The 17,678-nt window shown below is 48.8% G+C and overlaps 1 non-coding gene across 1 annotated transcript; it reads right to left on the reverse strand.

Annotated features, from left to right (window-relative positions):
* Positions 1–2,697: 2,697 nt before the first annotated feature.
* Positions 2,698–2,801, reverse strand: LOC113257321 (U6 spliceosomal RNA). The gene has a single exon (XR_003316934.1). It is a non-coding gene; the product is annotated as a U6 spliceosomal RNA (small nuclear RNA).
* Between the last annotated feature and the right edge of the window lie 14,877 nt (positions 2,802–17,678).

The following is a 17,678-nucleotide window of genomic DNA, read 5'->3' on the forward strand; positions in this document are numbered from 1 at the left end:
GATTAGTCCCAAAGCCGGGCAGAGACTCTGTGGCCATCAGACACTGAGGACTAAGAGGGTCTTTTCATTTAGAGATATTAAGGGAAAGCAGCGGTATGTGGCCAGGATCCACGCCAGTGTCGGGTGGGAGAACTCTAGGGGAGATTCGAATGTATCGAATTGGAGGTTTAAATTCAGAGGTGGTCAAAGTCCAGTGTTTCCAAAGACAAGCAAGCTAAATGCAGATCAACGGCCAAGACTGTTGGTGAAGGATGTAACCCATCATTACATGTGGTCACAGTGTCCCCGGAAGCCCCTAGGACATCACAAGAGGCTCAGTGCTCAAACCTTGTGTCCCAAGCATGTCACAAAGCATAGGTAGGAGGGAAGACAGAATCACCAGCACTTTTAAAAAAAGTATTTCTTTGGGCAAGAAAACAGATTATATCAGGGCAAAATCACACCTGACTAATTTCTTAGAGTTTGACAGGCAGGTGAATAGCTTTGTGGATATAATTTATATAGACCTTCAACGAACCTTTGTCTTGTCGATGGTTACTGTGAAATCCTGACTTTCTATGAAATTGGTGAGGAGGTAAAGTCCTGAAGAGGGGATTGGTGTAGGGGCGACAAACACTGTGATTGGGCCCCCTGGAAATGCGCAAGGAGGATGACATCTCCAGGGTTGCCAACAGCACTAAATTCTTTTGTAGTAAATCATCAAATCACTAGAGAGAGATTCTAGAAAGGACACTGTAGGGTCCATAAGTAACATATAGACACTGATGATCTCTCAAAGTAATAACAATGCTAACGTTCCCAATTATGCAGCCAGTGTTTCCAGGCGCCTTGTCATCTGCAAACCTAACCCTTACGAGAGTCCGGCAAGACAGATCGTTCTATTTATAGACAAGGAACAAAAGCTTGGAGACAGTTCCAGGGGCTTTGTCCTTTTGACAGTGTATTAAATTGCTAGGGTTCCATACAAACTACGATAGACCACGTGGCTTAAACATCAGAAATGTATTTCACACTGTTCTGGAGGCTAGATGTCCAAGATCAAGGTGCCGGCAGGGTTGGTTTCTTCTGAGACCTCTCTCCTTGGCTTGTAGGTGGCCATCCTTTCACTGTGTCCCTGAGCATGGACTTTCCTTTGGACACGTGTACCCTGGTGTCTTTATGTGTGTCCAAATTTCTTCTTCTTATGAGGACACTGTCAAATAGGATTAGGGCCCACCCTGAAGGGCAGCATTTTAACTTCATTGCCTCTCTAAAAGCCCCATTGCCAATACATTCCGAGATACTGGGGTTTAGGGCTTCAATGCATGTATTGGGGGGGGGACACTATGTTTCCCAAAGCAGGCAGCAAATAAGGTGACATACCGGAAACGAAGGGATTGGCACGGTTGTAGAGTCTATTGGACTGTCCCATCCTAGAAGCAGGGAAGAGCTAGTCTCATTCGTGTCAGACCGTGGAGGCCAGGGCATGTGGGGAGGTCAGAGGGTGAGGAGTATCCCCCCAAAAGAACCTGTGAGGAGAGAGCGTGTCTTTCCCTCCCTCCTTCCTGTACGCCCTCCCTTCCATCTCAAGTGAAATCTAGACTCTTCTCTACAGGTCAAAAATACCGAGTTGTTGAGTCCATTTTCTTCACCCTAGGGTCTAAAATACAGAGTTGTAATAAGAGACCCGGCCACCCCCCACCCCACTCCAGGGCCAAATCAGATCGATGGCAAGCTGCTCCAAGCACAACATCATTCCATAGCGCATAGTTGAGGTGGAGTGTGTGGAATGGGGCTAAAGTTACTTGAATTCTTTTCGAGGCTGACATGTATGCTACCCTAGGCACAAAAAGCCCTCTCTCTGCATTCAATTTGTAGCAAAGTAAACAATTTGTAGCAAGTAAACAGGGTGTCCATTGTGTCCCAGCTCTGCACACCCAGCTTCAAAGAGGCCTTTGTTTTAAAGGATATTTTAAAATTCTTCATTAGCTGTAAAAAGTTATTTAAGAACCCCTTTCCCAGACACCCAAATACCTCTCATAGAAAAAGATAAAAATAAAACAAACAAACAAACAAAAAACCCCACAGCATTTATGAATAGCGGGGAATGGTCATTTGTGGCCCGGACTTCTAGTCCAGTAAAGACAGCAGGGTTTCGGGTCCCCATCCTGGGTGATGTTCAGAGAGGGAGGAAGACGAGGGAGATGAGCTCTGGCTGTGATGGAAGAGAGGGAAGCACGAAGAAGGTGACAGGGCCTATGGGGACAGTAGAGCTCCTGACGTGTGCAGTGTTACTAGGGAGTGATTTGGAGGAAAAGGCAGGGCTGTGGCCTTGCACAGTTCCGGGGGGCATCCTTTACCCTGGCAAAGCTGAGCCGTTTGTCTAAGCCACAGTGTGAGTGGAACACCTGCAGGGAAGTAAAATCGAGGTACACTTGGGCCAGAGGCCCCCCCTAGGGACACGGGAGCAGCCCCAGCCCAAGTCCTATCACACCATCAGTAGGACCCCCAAATACTCCCATGGGCACCGTGAGAATCCCCCCCTGTGCTCTGTCCCCCAGGCCCAGTGGACCCCATGGCCCTCCTTTCTGGAGTGTTCTGCAGCAATGCTAGAGCACCTCCTCTCGGGTGTCCCCATCTCCATAAACATGTCTCACTACTTCTCGGGGGCTCACAAGAAGCTTCCGCTGGCCGGCTGGCAGTGGACTGGTCAGGATCGAAGGCACGTTCAAGTGCCCTAAGTCATGTCCCTCCTTGTGCAGGGGACCATGCTAATCTTCTCTGCATCGTTCCAATTTTAGTGTATGTGCTGCCGAAACGACCGCAGCCACGCCCTTCCTTTTAGAAAGGAGGAGACTAAGACTGAGAGAGAGAGGCCAGTGTCCAAGGTTCCCCAAGAAGTGAAGGGCAGAGCTGGGTGAGTGTCACTCTTCCCTCCTGCAAAGCCTCGTTGGCTCTGTCACTGTGACCCCTGCCTCCTCTGATCTCAGCTAATTCCTCAGTGTACACAGTGAGAATTATGACCCTTTATCTGAAGGCATTTACTCCCATTACATTAATACTTATCCTGGGATTAGTGCAAGTGTAGTTGTATCTGATCCTTTTCCTAGGAGGAGATTTTGGCAGGCCAGAAGTTGAGACCCTGAGCTGTTCTTGGTGGCCGTGGTGGTGGTGGGGGTGGGGGTGGGGGTGGGGGTGGGCTCCCAAGGAAGATGGGCAAGAAGCAGGGGGAGGGCAGAGAGAGGCCCAAGACATTTGCACACTACACAATCTTGTCTCCATCTGGCCTCGCTTGGACGGTCTGAATGATTTTGATATTCTCCAGAAGACTTAGGATGCTGACCAAAGACTTCTCCAGATGCTCAGAAGTTGTACTTCCAAGCATAATTCTTGGCTCTCCGAGAACCACAAGTAATTGATGACACCCCCCGCCTTTTCCACATCCTATTCTTTCCAGCTCCCGAACAGATAGATTTTCTTGTTTGTAGGCTCATTCATTCCAGGCTTTGCAGTAATCTCAGATTTGACAAACGCGAACGCAGTGTGGTCGCATTCATTGGTGGTCACCTGGTCCTCATTAGGGCCATCGGCGGAGGCCAGGGCCTGCTTTTGTGATGAGCGATTCCTCCTCCACACGGGCCTGAACGCTCTCAGCGGCCTTTTGTTGTTTGCATGAAGGCCTTGGAGGACTCTGCCAGGCTCGGCTCAACATTTTCCACATGACTGATGGCATTCAAAGCTTTGCAATCCCAATAGGCAAATTTCTGGACTGGCTTTGTTTCTCGTTGGTTCAGGTGGGATAATAAGGCTCTTTCTGCCAGGAATGTCAGTGTGTGGTTGGGAAGTTGGCATTTTTCTCTAAGGAGGCAGGGAGGCCAACTGGTAAGGGCCTGGGTGCCTGGGTGCCTGGGTGCCAGCAGTCTGAGAGGTTATTTCGGTATTTCTCATTCTTAGTGAGGGAGTGATGGTGTGTCCTCTGGATCGGGTGGGCCAACAGAGGAAGGCTTCCTGGGGGGCTCGTGCTGTGGTCAGCCAAGCTATGGTGAGGCCCTGCCTTACACGCTCCCCTGAGGCCATGGGGGGGCTGGGTTTGGGGTGGGGTGGAGGGTGTTCTGGGATTCGTCTTCCCTTTCTGCAGCTGTGAGAATGGCCCGGCCCCTGCCAAAGCCTTTTGTTCCATTTTTCTCTTGCTTCATTGGGACATTTCCGGAACCAAATATATTCAACGGGTCCTCAGCTTCAGGAGATAATTGAATATCCAAATGCTGGTCCTTCCATTGTCCGATGACCAGAACCAGCTGAAACACCCAATTTTGCAAAAACACTGTGCTCCAATCTTTTCCCTAATTATCTCTTCCAATTATAATGTCTTCACATCCTTTTCTTGTTGAGGTGAGTGAGGCCCACATGAATTCTGAGCATTCTTTTACTAAACTCCATTCTTCGTGCACCCAAATCATGTTCTCTTAGGCTGTTTGGTCCCCCTGTACTTTGACATGGATTCCGAGGTCTGCATCTTACAGAAGACAGACTATTGTAATTATTATTTTGAAACGGACACATTTCTGAGCTCTTGGATCTGAGCCTGAAGATAAACATGGGTACTCAGGGGCCTTGAAACCCACACTCGCAGCTTGCTGAGCCTTGCAGGCCTGTGAGATCAGTGCCAGACTAAACATAAAGCTGGCACTCCCTCCCTGGGCCAACACTTTGGGGCTTTTGTCAACTGGGCAGGAGTGCAAATCCTTGAAAATACTCTCCATGGAAAGCCTGTTTCTTTATGTCCTTTGGCTCAGACCTTGGCCAGGGCTGGCAACGTGGCCTTGAGCTGCCCTGGGTGCCTTGACATTTCCTCATTTGGGCCTCTGGGGTCTTTGCTCCAGCTAAGCTGCATATCTCAGGGAGAAGGAAGGAGGGGTGACCATGGTCTTCTTTCTTGGCCTCTGGGATTGAGAAGAAGCTTTGGGGTGAGGAAGAGTCCCAAGCCCCAGGCCTTGGCCAGTTTCTGACCAGACAGGTGGAGGGGGAGTCACAGAGGTGGGCTTTGGAGTGGCAAGGAAGGGAGGGGCGATGGCAAACAAACAGGAAGTGTGAGTTTATCACCTAACCATGCCAAAGATGCAGTTGGTGTTACTTGGAGTCACTGAACACCTGGGAAGCTGTACCCCTTTATCGAGCCAGGTGCCCCCAGGTATGCAAATGTGTTAGCTCTGCAGCCACATTCGATGATTGGAAATCCTACTTTGTCCAACATGGCGATGTTCCTGTCTCACTGGGTATCATTTGGAACCCTCTTGAGCTGCCCCTGACAGATCCTGCCCTGCAGGTCAGTCTCCTGGGTGGTGGCCCTCCACAGTTCTTCCTAGAGATGCCAAATCCACAGTCCTCCCTGCTGCTTCTCCTGCTATCTTCCCTTAAGCTTTCTATATCCCCATCCCACTCCCTTGACCAGAGAAGAAGGGAGGAGTCCTCCTATTCAGAGAGTGTCCTCTTTTAATTCTCTTTGGTTCTTAACCTCAGCCAGTCCCTTGTCCCCCGTGGGTGACACTGCTTCAGGTGGCCTGCCTTTGGGGACTGTTTTCCATTGCCTTTGGAAAGCAAACTGAGGGGGTGAGTTTGTAGACTCAATGTAGACTGTCTTCCTGAAATAAGGGAATCCCAACATACATTGTGACTAGGATGATGTGGAAGGCAGGTGCAGGGAGAAGGGAAAGGAGCTGGGATGGGTGGGGGAAGGCCAAATCACCCATCTTGTCTCAGAAGAACCTCAGCTGGGTCACAGCTAATGCCATCCTGAGGTTGTCATAGAAACCACAGGGCTATAGTGTCCAGCTGCCTTCCTTTAAGGGGGGGTTCCTAGGCAGGCTGATGGAAGAAGTGGGCATGATCTTTTATATGTCACCACTTACCCTGAGAACCAGCCAAGAGCAAAGGCCCAGAGGCCTCCCCCAGTGAGCAAATTCAGCTCACTCCCAACTTAGGCTCCTTGAGTGTAGGAACCATGCGTCTTCATCTTTGTATACCAATGTCAGGCACAGTTCTAGGCTCAAAATAAAGGCATGAGAAGTGCGTGTTGGTCTGAAGGAGCTCAAGCTGGCTAGCACCCAGATGTGAGAGGCAGAATCAGAAAAATAGGACAATTAGGCATTGGGTCCAAAGTCATGCATGTCTTTAGACATTGGGTCAAGAGGGTCTTTGGAAAAATGAGAATCATTAGAAACCCATTAAAATATTTTTATTTGTCAGTTTTAACATAATGAGTACTCATTTTACTAGTGAAACAATGCAAAGATGTAGAAGGAAAAGTTCTATCTCCCTTCATATCTCTTCATCCTCGCTCATCTTGGTAAGCAATTTTTTTTGGTCCTTGGAATTCCAAGATTTCACCAAGTTATATTTAGGTGTATGTCTTTAAAAAAATAACCTTGTCTTGGACTTGGGCCTTTCAACCTACAGTGTTAAATCTCATATCGGACCATGGAAATTTTCTTCTGTTATTTGTTTAAATATTACTTCTCCTCCATCTGTTCTTCACACTCTCTCTCTCTCCTTCTGGAACTTCTATTATTTGAACGTCATATCTCCTGTTTTGTCCCCTAAATTTCTTACTGTTTCCTCCTGTTTTCCAAATTTTTGTGTTTTCATATTATGAGCTTTTCTTCTACTTGATCCCCTAGACCTTTAATTCACTGATAAGCAGTGATCATCCTCCTTTCAGTTTATTTCCCAAGTTTTTAAAATAAAAAATAATTTTCTTTTAGTTCCTAGAAGTTCTTTTCTTAGACTCTCTGTCCTCTTGAGCATTCTCAATACTTGTTTGTTCAAGCCCCTTTTGTCAGTCCTGCTCCAACAGGGGCCTCTTGGGTTGGAGGCTCACTCTTTCTCCCTCTCATCACAGACCCTTAAATGTTCCTGGTTTTGTAGTCCACTGGCAGGCAGATCAGGATAAGCACATTTATCAAGCAGTGGCAGAAGAAGCAGGTAATGGAAGGTTCAGCAGTTTCTGCTTTTAGGAGTCAGCAGGAAACCAACTGGTCAACCACTGCTCTGTAGATCAGAGAAGAGCATCCTCTCTTTGAACTCCTGGGATTAAGGCCTAGGTCTTAAAGAAGATGGAGGGTTGGGAATTATGAGCACAGGTAGGAGAATTAACTTCCAAGGGGGGGGGGACTATTCCTTTTTCTGACATGCAAGACTGGCAGGGAAGGGATATAAATATAAACCTTGTACCTTTGTCACTTTGTGGGCGGTAAGTTAGGGAAATTCATGGCCAGTGATGGAGATGGGCTTGGGTGGCCATTTGAATGTTTCCTCTAATTCAAAAAGAAATTGCCACTGAGCTGTTGCCTTCAACCTTCCAAGGCTTTCATCTGTCACAGTCAACTGAAACAGTTGGTGGCTTGAGCACCTCCTCTTTGTCTAACACTGTCAGGTGCTCTGAGGAATGGTAGAGACTCAGAGGGCAGAGTCCCCACCCCAAGACACCTCTCTGTCCTTCAAGGATCTATTTGATGGCCACATTCTGAATTCTCCTTCCTGAAAGCCACCAGGATGCTGTCACCACCTGTTCCCTCTTCAGGTCTCTGGGAGGATTCTGCAGCTTCCCTGGGGGGCAGCTCAGCCACACAAACATGGTGGTGCGGGGTAGTTTGGCAGGCAGTCCTGAGGCTATACCTTTCCTGAGATGTCCTTGGTTTACCTGTCTGTGGTAAAGGTGAGACTCAGGAGGAGCCAAAGTTCTGGCTGGGATAAGGCGGGATCTTTGAGAGGAAGGCCCCGGGGAAGTCACAGCCAAACCTCAAAGGTAGGCCAAGTCACCAGGAGCAGGTAGCCTCTGATGGAGCCAAGGAGACTGACCATATGGCCACAGCTTTTGGGCACCATTTTCAGGGTGTGAGGCTCAGTCAGCAGACAAGGGGTATGGCCAAGGAGCCCAGAGAAGGCAGAAGTCACCACACCTAGAATGCCGAGATGTCCCCTTTGCCTTGAGGTTACAAAACCACCACCACCCCATATTCTCAGAGGCCATGACCACCTTGGGCCAGGGAATAGAAATCTCAGAGACTTCGAATTTGGGTTTCTTTTCTTTTCTTTTTTCTAGAAAGACTGAGCATAATTGGGAGGGCCTTTTAAATTTAGGATCTAGGTAATAAAGCAGATTAGAGCAGTAAAGACCAGAAGGAAGACAAGTAAGTTTTAGACAACATAAAGGAACTAGCTTTATTCCCTGCACATCCAGGTTATACAGGGAGTTTGGAAGTACACACACACACACACACACACACACACACACACACACACACTTTCATGTCTTTTTATTCTTTTTTCTGACCCCATTGGTTAGAAGATGACCTAAACTTTATAGGAGAAACCACAAGAAGACAAACAACCCAATTAAAAAATGAGTAAAGGACTTGAATAGACATTTCTCCAAAGAAGATACACAAATGGCCAACAAGCACATGAAAAGGTGCCCAGTGTCATTAGTCATCAGAGAAATGAAAATCAAACCCACAATGAGATACCACTTCAAACCCACTAGGATGGCCAGATTTTTAACATTTTTTTAAAATTTAAATTCAATTAATTAACATATAGTGTATTATTAGTTTCAGAGATAGAGTCCAGTGATTTATCAGTCTTATATAATACCCAGTGCTTATTCCATCTCATGCCCTCCCTAAAGTCCATCACCTAGTTACCCCATCCCTGCACCTCTCTCCCCTCCAGCAACCCTCAGTTTGTTTCCTATGACTAAGAGTCTGTTATGGTTTGTCTCCCTCTCTGATTTCATCTTGTTTTATTTTTTCTTCCCTTCCCCTATGATCCTGTGTTTTGTTTCTTAAATTCCACATATGAGTGAGAGCATATTGTAATTGTCTGTCTCTGATTGACTTATTTTGCTTAGGATAATACCCTCTAGTTCCATCCACATTGTTGCAAATGGCAAGATTTCTTTTTTTGATGGCTGAATAAGATTCCATTGTATATATACATAAACCACATCTTCTTTATCCATTCATCTGTCGATGGACATCTGGGCTCTTTCCATAGTTTGGCTATTGTGGACGTTGCTGCTGTAAACATTGAGGTGCAGGTGCCCCTTCGGATCACTACGTTTGTGTCTTTGGGGTAAATACCTAGTAGTGCAATTGCTGGGTTGTAGGGTAGCTCTATTTTCAACTTTTTGAGGAACCTCCATACTGTTTTCCAGAGTGGCTGAACCAGCTTGCATTCCCACCAACAGTGTAAGAGGGTGAGGATGGCCATATTTTAAAAAAGGGGAAACGGTAAGTGTCGTTGAGGCTGTGGAAAAGTTAGAACCCTCCTATGTTGCTGATGGGAATGTAAAATGGCAGAGCCACTGTGGAAAAGTATTTGTGATTTCTAAGTTAAACACAGAATGTCCCTCTGACCCAACAGTTCCACTCCTAGTGTATACCCCCCAAAATTGAGAACAGGTGTTCACATACTTGCTCACAAGTAACCATAGCACATTTTTCACAATAGCCCAAAGTTGAAAGAACCCAAACTGTTCATCAACAGATCAATAGACCAACAAATTATGGTCTATCCATACTTTGGAGTGTTATTTAGCCATTGAAAGGAATGAAATACTGATACATGCTACAACATGGATGAACCTTGGAAACACGATGCTAAGTGGAAGAAACCAGACACAAAAGACCACATATTGCATGATTCTATTCATTTGAAATGTCCCGAATAAGCAAATCCATAGACACAGAAAGCAGATGAGTGGTTGTCAGGGGCTGATAGGGAGGGAGAAGAGCAGAGGGACTGCTTAGTGGGTGCAGGGTTTCCACTTGGGATTGTGGAAAGTTCTGGGACGAGATCATGGTGATGGTTGCACATTGTAAGGATACTTAATGCCATTGAACTATACGCTTCAAAATAGTAAAATTTGTGTTATGTGTATTTTACAACTTTTAAAAATTCATAGGAGGGTGTCAGAGCTAGCTGGAATAGCTACCCCATATTAGGGCTGGTACCCACTGGGTGCTTACTGCATGCTAGCATTTTGCGTAGACTCTCTCATTTGGTCCTCATAGCAATCCTAGGAGGTAGTGTCATTATTCCTGTTTGCAGGGGAGGACACAGACCTACAGAACTAACGTGACTGCCCAAAACCCAGGGAGTGTGACTTGGGAACCCAAGCAGCGAGGTAAGAAAGAGGGATGGGCTGCTAAGTCCTCCCTCCTCCTTGGGACACAGCACCAACTTGTGATAACAGAGGAAGACCCTCCCCGTGTCACTGGGCTGAGCAGCAGGAGGTCCTGTCCAGGCTTTGGTCTCTGATGAAAGGTAAAATGGATGGGAAAGGGCATCCAGAAGGAGACACCGTCTCAAAGCCTATTGGAAGGAAGCCCAAGGTTACAAGGACAATCATCCATGAAGGAGTAGCTTCTGTTACTGGGATTGTGAACAAAGGGCCTCCTCCATGGAGAATGTGGGCACAATCCAAGGGATGCTGCTTCTTTAGTGTTTCCTAGCCCTGGATGCTGGAGTCCCCTCTCCCCAGCACTACACATTAGTTCCTACAAAAAAGGGCCCACAGGCCTGCTGAGAAAGAGCGGTGGGGTGACACATGGCAGGGGGCCATCATGCATGGGCAGCTGTCTCCTGACGGGACTTCAGGATGGCGGACAGCTCTGTCCCTGCTATAGCAGACTGATGGAAGGACAAGCTTCCAGTGTGGGTGTGATGAGCAGAAAGGATGTGCCCTTGGCATTGGCCGTCCCATCCCTGGGCCACCATGTCTGTGTCCGCAGTGAAATCCCATACAGGGCCCCCCTTCCGAGGATCATCGTGGGAGCTGGCTCTTTGGAGCGCAGTGATAGGGATTCTCTGCTTGGCCAGTAACTGGCATCAAAGCCACAGTTCGCGGTAGGACATCCCTTGACTCCCGTCTTTGCAAAAAACCTTTCTGATGAGATTCTCACTTTGGCCTCTTCTGAGTTACTAAAATAGAAGTGGCAAATACTTTTTATCTCTTGTGCCAATGCCGATTCATTGTAATGGCTTTCTGGGGCGCAGGGTTGAGAAGGATTCCGAGCTCCTGTCTCAGACTCAGTAGAAAAGGTAACCTCTCTTGATTAGTGAGGTCGGCCACGGGCACAGCAGCGGTGCCCCAGGGGCAGTGGCTGTCGCTAGGCGGCTGGCCGGGGCTCCTGGCTGCGGGCTGCGATAAGCCTCCTTATCACCCTAGGTATTCACAGGAAGAAGTCCAAGGGCGTTCCTGCCCTAGAAAACTTCTGGAGGAGATGATCACTGTCTTCCATCCTGCGGGAAAACAACAACAACTCCCAGAAAGGCTCCTTTCTTCTCCATTACTCTGTGCTCCTGAGAAGGGCAGCAGGTCTAGGGCTACTTCCTCCCCTTTCCCCAAAGAGCGAACTGGATTGTTGGCCAGAGGGGCCTCCTTCTCCAAGGCCGTTCTGGAACTCTTGTTTGCCCAGGGCAGCTGCAGCCACACACTTCGTCTCTCGTCATGGAAAGCTGAAGCTTCTCGGAGCCCAAGCTAAATACTGGCTGCGGCGGAACATCCAGTTTTCATGAGCCCCCGGTGGATTGAAACCCAGAAGCCAGCAGCACACCTGCCAATTATTACAGTTAATTCTGTGCAGGCTTGACTCAGGAACCGAGACAGAGGGTTCTGTTTGCCGCTGGGGGGTGCGCAGGGTGGGCGGCAGCGGCTGCGGCCGTGGGCTGTGAATACCCCCTGTGTGTGCCCGCGCTGGGCCTGGCAGCCGCCGTGCCCGCCCTTGCACCCGGAGCCCGGCGTCCAAGTGTGACTTCAGTGGGCCTCCGGCTCCTTGACTCTGCGTCTGTGATCAGAGATGTGGACGGTCCCTCACTCTTCTTCCTCCTGCCGCCTGCCCCAGCCACCCGCTTCCCCCTAAGGCCTCCGTGAACAACCCTTCTGTCAATTTTTTTCCAAAGAAAAAGAGAAAAGACAGTCAGCTTAAAACCGTGGGGTTTTTCTGTTGCCTTTTCCCCTCGGACATGTTGCCTATAAGACCCCGTTGATTCGGGCAGAGGGTAGTCACCCCTTTGTTCCCTGGAATCTCCTTTTGTGGTGAGCCGCTGTCATGCTCTAGCTTGCTCTTGCCTGTCTCAAGGTGACCTTGAGTCTGCCTGCTCCAGGCTCTCTCCTGAGTTTTTCCAGGTCTCCCTCGGTTGATTAATTAATTCATCCAGTCATTGGTTCGTTTGTTTCTACGAAGCCAGGTAACTGGGCTGGGCATTGGGAAGACAGTGGAGAAGAAGACGGGTTTCCCGTTCTCCGACTCAAGCAGGAAAATTGACAGTAAGCAAATACTTCCACAAGGATCGCGCACCGTCATAGTAGTGCTAGGAGGGGGTGCACATGGAGCCGTGGCCGGGGTCCCAGAGATCAAACCCTTCTCTGCCCCCGAGAGGGCGGTGAGTACACGTAAGACGTTATAGCAGCAGCTGGCGTGTGGCGAACATAGAAGAAGGGGACTTAATCTAGACTGAGGAGAGGTGCTCTCGAGGCATTTGGGGGCAGACCAGAACGGCGACCAGGGTAGGTCAGACAGGGGATGTGGATGGGCGGGACAGCACATCTCAGGAGAAGAAAGAGTGTGTAAAGGGCTCCAGGGTGCATGCGTCCTTGCAAAGCTGAGAAGACCAAGGAGGCTGGGGCAGGAGGAGCCGTGAGGAGCCCAGCACGGGCGGCACAGCCAGCCTGGAAGCCACGTGAATGGGGGCCTCCTTCTCTGAGACTCAGGGAGTCCGTGGGGTGATCAGCAGTGGTGTGACACCTCTGCTCCTGCTGGCTCTCATCCCGTGGCCCCTGGATGCTGTCTTCCCATGACGCAAAAAGACAAGCCATTGGCTCACTTGACTGCCGAGGCCGGGCACTATGCTGGAGCCAAGGCTGATATAAAGGTGGCGAGACGCAGACTCTGACCCCAAAGAGCTCCTGCAGGAGTGCAGTGGATGAGAGGGGTGACCTCGGTGCCCAGGGGAGGGAGCCGGAACCACTTCCAGCTGGGGAGGGGTTGGAGAATGTCTGGAGGGGAAACTTGCACTGCTTCTAGAAGAACAAGTCTTCTGGTCAGGAAGCACAGGGTGCAGAGATGTGAAGGGCGTGGTGAGTGGAGGGAAGGTTTCACTGAGCTGCATGTCTACCGACCCTAGAACACTCGAGCCTCTTTATTGATCCCAGCAGTGGAACCACATGCTGGAACCCATCCTCTCCTGGTGGTGCAGCGGGGGGGCTTCCTTCCAAACACTGTGCAGGGCAAGAATGCAGCGGGAGGGGACAGTGCTGGGCTGGTCCCTGGTCCTCTAAGACCGACAGCAACAAAGGATGCCGGGTTGTGAGTCCTCCAGCTCTCCCCTGCACCTGCGATGTGCCTACCCTGGGAGATCTCTTGGCCAGAAAACCAATCTAATCCACCTCATACCTGCTAGGGTCCCAGGGCTCCCATGCTCTGCGCTCCCCTCTGGCCTACAGCACACATCGCCTCACAGTGGCCCAGCTCCCCGAGCCACCTTAATCACACGGTAGAAGCATCTATTTTAGTTACATAAACAGAGTTGTCTACATTTGGATCCCGGGGCTGGCTGCAGGAATTTGTAAACAGCATGGTGTACGAGGCTTTGCAGCAAGTTGCCAGGACGCGCTCCTTTCCCACTGCCTGTTGTCCAGTTTTCCCTTTTATAGAGAGTCTGGCTGGGAAAGAGAGACAGAACTTATTTGGGAATAGAGGACAATCTCTCCGGCAAATTCCTTTCTCCCACTCCTGCAACCACTACCTCCTCTTCTGAAATTTTGAGGTCTGGTGCAAAATGAAGACTGCTCTGGAGTTATGGGTTCCTTCTAAATGCTAACTTCTCATAAATCTAAATCTGAACCCCACGGAAAACAAACTCGGGGAGATTTTATTCCCAGAAGGGTAACCAGGAATTTGGAATTTGAGGCAGGTTCTAAAAACTACTGGACACTGCTGTCCCTATCATAGCCGGGACCCTGCGTGACATCGTGATGTCCCTCTTTGGCTCCAAGCAGGGGCTTGTAAGGTTCCAAAGTAATGACATTCTGGGAACCACAGAGAAGCAGTAGCCTCGAGGGGGAGAGGGACGTTCAGTTTTCTTTCCTTTTCATTTAATAACCATTAATGAGGCATCTGTTGGGATTAGATGCTGCGTCTGGCGCTGCAAACCTTAGAAGGGATATGACACGAATCGCTGGCATCAAAACCCAGCAAAGGTAAATGTCAAGACCCATTGTGAGAGATCCGGGATGGCAGAGAGAGAGTTGAGGTTTCCTGGGTACACATTTGCTGAGCAAGTGAATGAATAATGAGTAATGCGGTGGAGAAGGAAGCCTGCTACAAGGAGCGAAGTCAAATCTGAATCTAAAATTCAACGCAAGTTCACTTCGGCTCAAACTTAGACAGCTAGGGTCGCAAATCGTCCCACTTTGCCTGGGATGGAGGGGATTCCTGTGGATGCAGACTGGAAAAGAATTCCCAGACACGCTAGTGTAAATTGAGCAGCTGGTTGAAACCTCAAAGAAAAGGGAATTAGGGAGAAGAATTCCTGAATAGGAAATATCTGAATTAGGGAAATAAGGGGGCGCTGGGACCAGAGGCGTGTTAAGAAGCACTTGCCTTTCCCCGTTCATGTTTTCGTTAGGAAGAACAAAGAACCAGAACATAATTCATCCACACAGGAAGAAACAGGGCAATTAGGAGATTATAAGGAGTTGGGCCTCACAAGCAAAACAAGAGGGCTTCAGTTCTTAAAATATCCCCCAACAAGCTCAGTAGTAAACAAAACTGCAGATAATGTCTGAGCTTCCTCTCTGCAGAGAAATTCATGGCTTTCCAGCATTCAAAATGCAGGAAGGGTCTGGAACAGTTATCTGTTTCTCAAGAACATCCATATATGGAAAAGCTGAAGTTAGGATAACCAGCAATTTTAAACAGTTGATGTTTAGTGGAAAGGTTCTATATTCCACCTCGATCTTGCATTTCTGGCTTTTTGCTGTAAAGTGCAACCTTTTTAGAAAGATGTGCAGATGTTAATATTTACTGATTTGATTTTTAAGAAAGCAAGGATCTCTGCTTTTTAAAAAAAGAGTTTAATGTGCTAGAAATGCTATGGTTGGGTTGGAAGCACACACGGTGGTAGAATCAGCAGAGGGCTTCTGTGACGAGTCTGGAGGGTCCGGCCTAGGGAAAAGCTCAGCGTTGGCGCCACCTGGTGTCCGCTGTGCGAGTTTCAGGCATAAGACCCAGGGAGAAGCACATTGCACATTTACACTCAGAAAATGACAGGAAAGGCCACTTTGATCACCCCAAAGAGTATTTTATGCATGCTCTGTGTAATAACGACCTATACCTTAGTCTTTTATTCTGAAACTTTTGCATGTGATCATGACTTCCCCAGCCATGTTTCCTCCTCTGTCAGATGGGGCTCATGGGGCCAGCCCGGCAGACCGGGGTGAAGACCAGGGGCCATGGGACATCAAGTGCCTTGCCCAGTGCCCAACACACAGTAGGTTCTCCATAAATGCAAGGAGCTGAGCTAGAGGCAATGGGTGTTGACATTACCGCTGGGCAGGCCGGGTGAGCCTGGGAAAGTTGGCTGTGGACTGTAACTTCAGATTGTATTTGAACTTTGGTGCTGTTAGTAATTTCCTGAGAGAAGACAATGCGTTGAGAGCCGTGCGAGCACTGGAGAGTGCAGCCGGAGCCTGGTTTCTTCAACGGCAGCAAAGCACAAGGTCGAGTTTCCTGGGCAAGACATCCCCCCCCCTGCCCCCCGACACTTGAACAAGGCTCTCAGGTCCTGCCCAACCTTTCACACGTTTGCAGAGATGTCATAAAGCCCAGGCAGCTCTGGGACACAAGGAAGGTGGTAAGAGTAACAGAGGACTTGGATGAAGGGACAAGGGGTGGTCAGGTCCCTGCTCCACATCCGGCTCCTTCCTGTGCAGAATATGGGCTGGACTGGGTAACCTTTAAAGCCTCCTACAGTTCCAATGTTCTAGAGTCCTAAGCGTTCATAACTCTGGGTACAAAACACAGAGCTTTGCTGGGGAGGATGTGGAGCAACTAGAATTTTCCTCATTGCTGGTCAGAATGTAAAATGGCACAGCATCTCCAGAAACGAAATTGGCGATTTCTTATCAAACTCAACATGCAACTGTGATCCGATCCAGCGGCTGCACTCTTGAATGTTTACCTCGGAGAAATGAAAACTTACATTCACGCCTAAATCTGTATATAAACGTTCACAGCAGCTCTATTCACAATAGCAAAAAAACCTGAAAACAACCAAATACCCTTCAGCAGGTGAGTGGTTGAACATCTGTTTACCAGAGTACGTTAATCCGCTAGCCATGGACGTACACCACTCACACGGATCTCACGGGCATCGTGCTGAGTGGGAAAAAAGCCAGTCTCAAAGGGTTATATAGTGTATAATCCTATTTATAGAACATTCTAGAAGTGGCAGATTTACAGAGGGGAACCAGGGAATAGGGATAGGAGAGAGGGGCAAGTGGAAAAGGAGGGCATGTCAAGGTTAGTTCCATAATGGTGATGGGGCTGATCACGGTGCTGGTTCCGCGGATCTACCCATCAGATGAAGTTGCATATCACACACACACACACACACACACACACACACACACACACAAGTGCAGGAAAAAATGGCGAAATCTGAATTTGGTCTGTGAGCTAGTTAACGGCACTGTGTCAATATCAGTTTCCTGTTTTTTGTAAGATTTCTTTATTCCTGGAGGGGGTAGAGGGAAAGAGAGTCTTTTTTTTTTTCCTAAAGATTTTACTTATTTATTTGACAGAGAGAAAGACAGCAGCGAGAGAGGGAACACAAGCAGGGGGAGTGGGAGAGGAAGAGGAAGGCTCCCAGTGGAGGAGCCTGATGTGGGGCTCGATCCCATAACGTCGGGATCACGCCCTGAGCCGAAGGCAGAGGCCTAATGACCAAGCCACCCAGGTGCCCCAAGGGAGAGAGAGTCTTAAGCAGACTCTGTGCTGAGCACAGCATCCCTCGCGGGGCTCGATCTCACGACCCTGAGATCACGACCTGGGCAGAATCCAAGAGTCAGATGCTTAACCGACTGAGCCACCCAGGCGCCCCCAGTTTCCTGGTTTGGATATTCTATTTTAGTTATGCACGATGTCACCATTGGGGGGAAGCTGGGTGAAGCGCAGGGGGGACTCAGCACTTTTGCCACTTCCTCTGAGTCTATCATGATTTCAAAATAAAAATAATAAACCAGAAATAGATAGAATGGTTATATTCATCACTCTCTAAAATAAAAATTTAAAAGGAAATCAACCCAAAGCCTTGCTAAGGGCTCTCGGCAGTGAGGGCCAGCGGGGAAGAGGGCTCTCCCCCCCACAGCGGCCCGAGGCTGTTTTTATCAGCTCCACACAACTGAACACCTCTGGACTCAGTAGCTTATGAGTCACGCGCACTTGACAGCGCTGTGGGGACACAGTGTGGTTGTTCTGAACACCGCAGCCTCCAGTGTAGACTCTCTTTTTCTAGCCCAGCAGAGGGGAACCTATCAAGCTTGAAAGACCATACAACAGAAAGTGGTCGTCAGGAATTCTCCAGAACTGGACAGCAGGTGCCCCTGGGCCATCCTTTTTCTGAATACTCAGTAA

Source organism: Ursus arctos, unplaced genomic scaffold (assembly GCF_023065955.2).
Source record: "Ursus arctos isolate Adak ecotype North America unplaced genomic scaffold, UrsArc2.0 scaffold_4, whole genome shotgun sequence".
Taxonomy (NCBI): Eukaryota; Metazoa; Chordata; class Mammalia; order Carnivora; family Ursidae; genus Ursus; species Ursus arctos.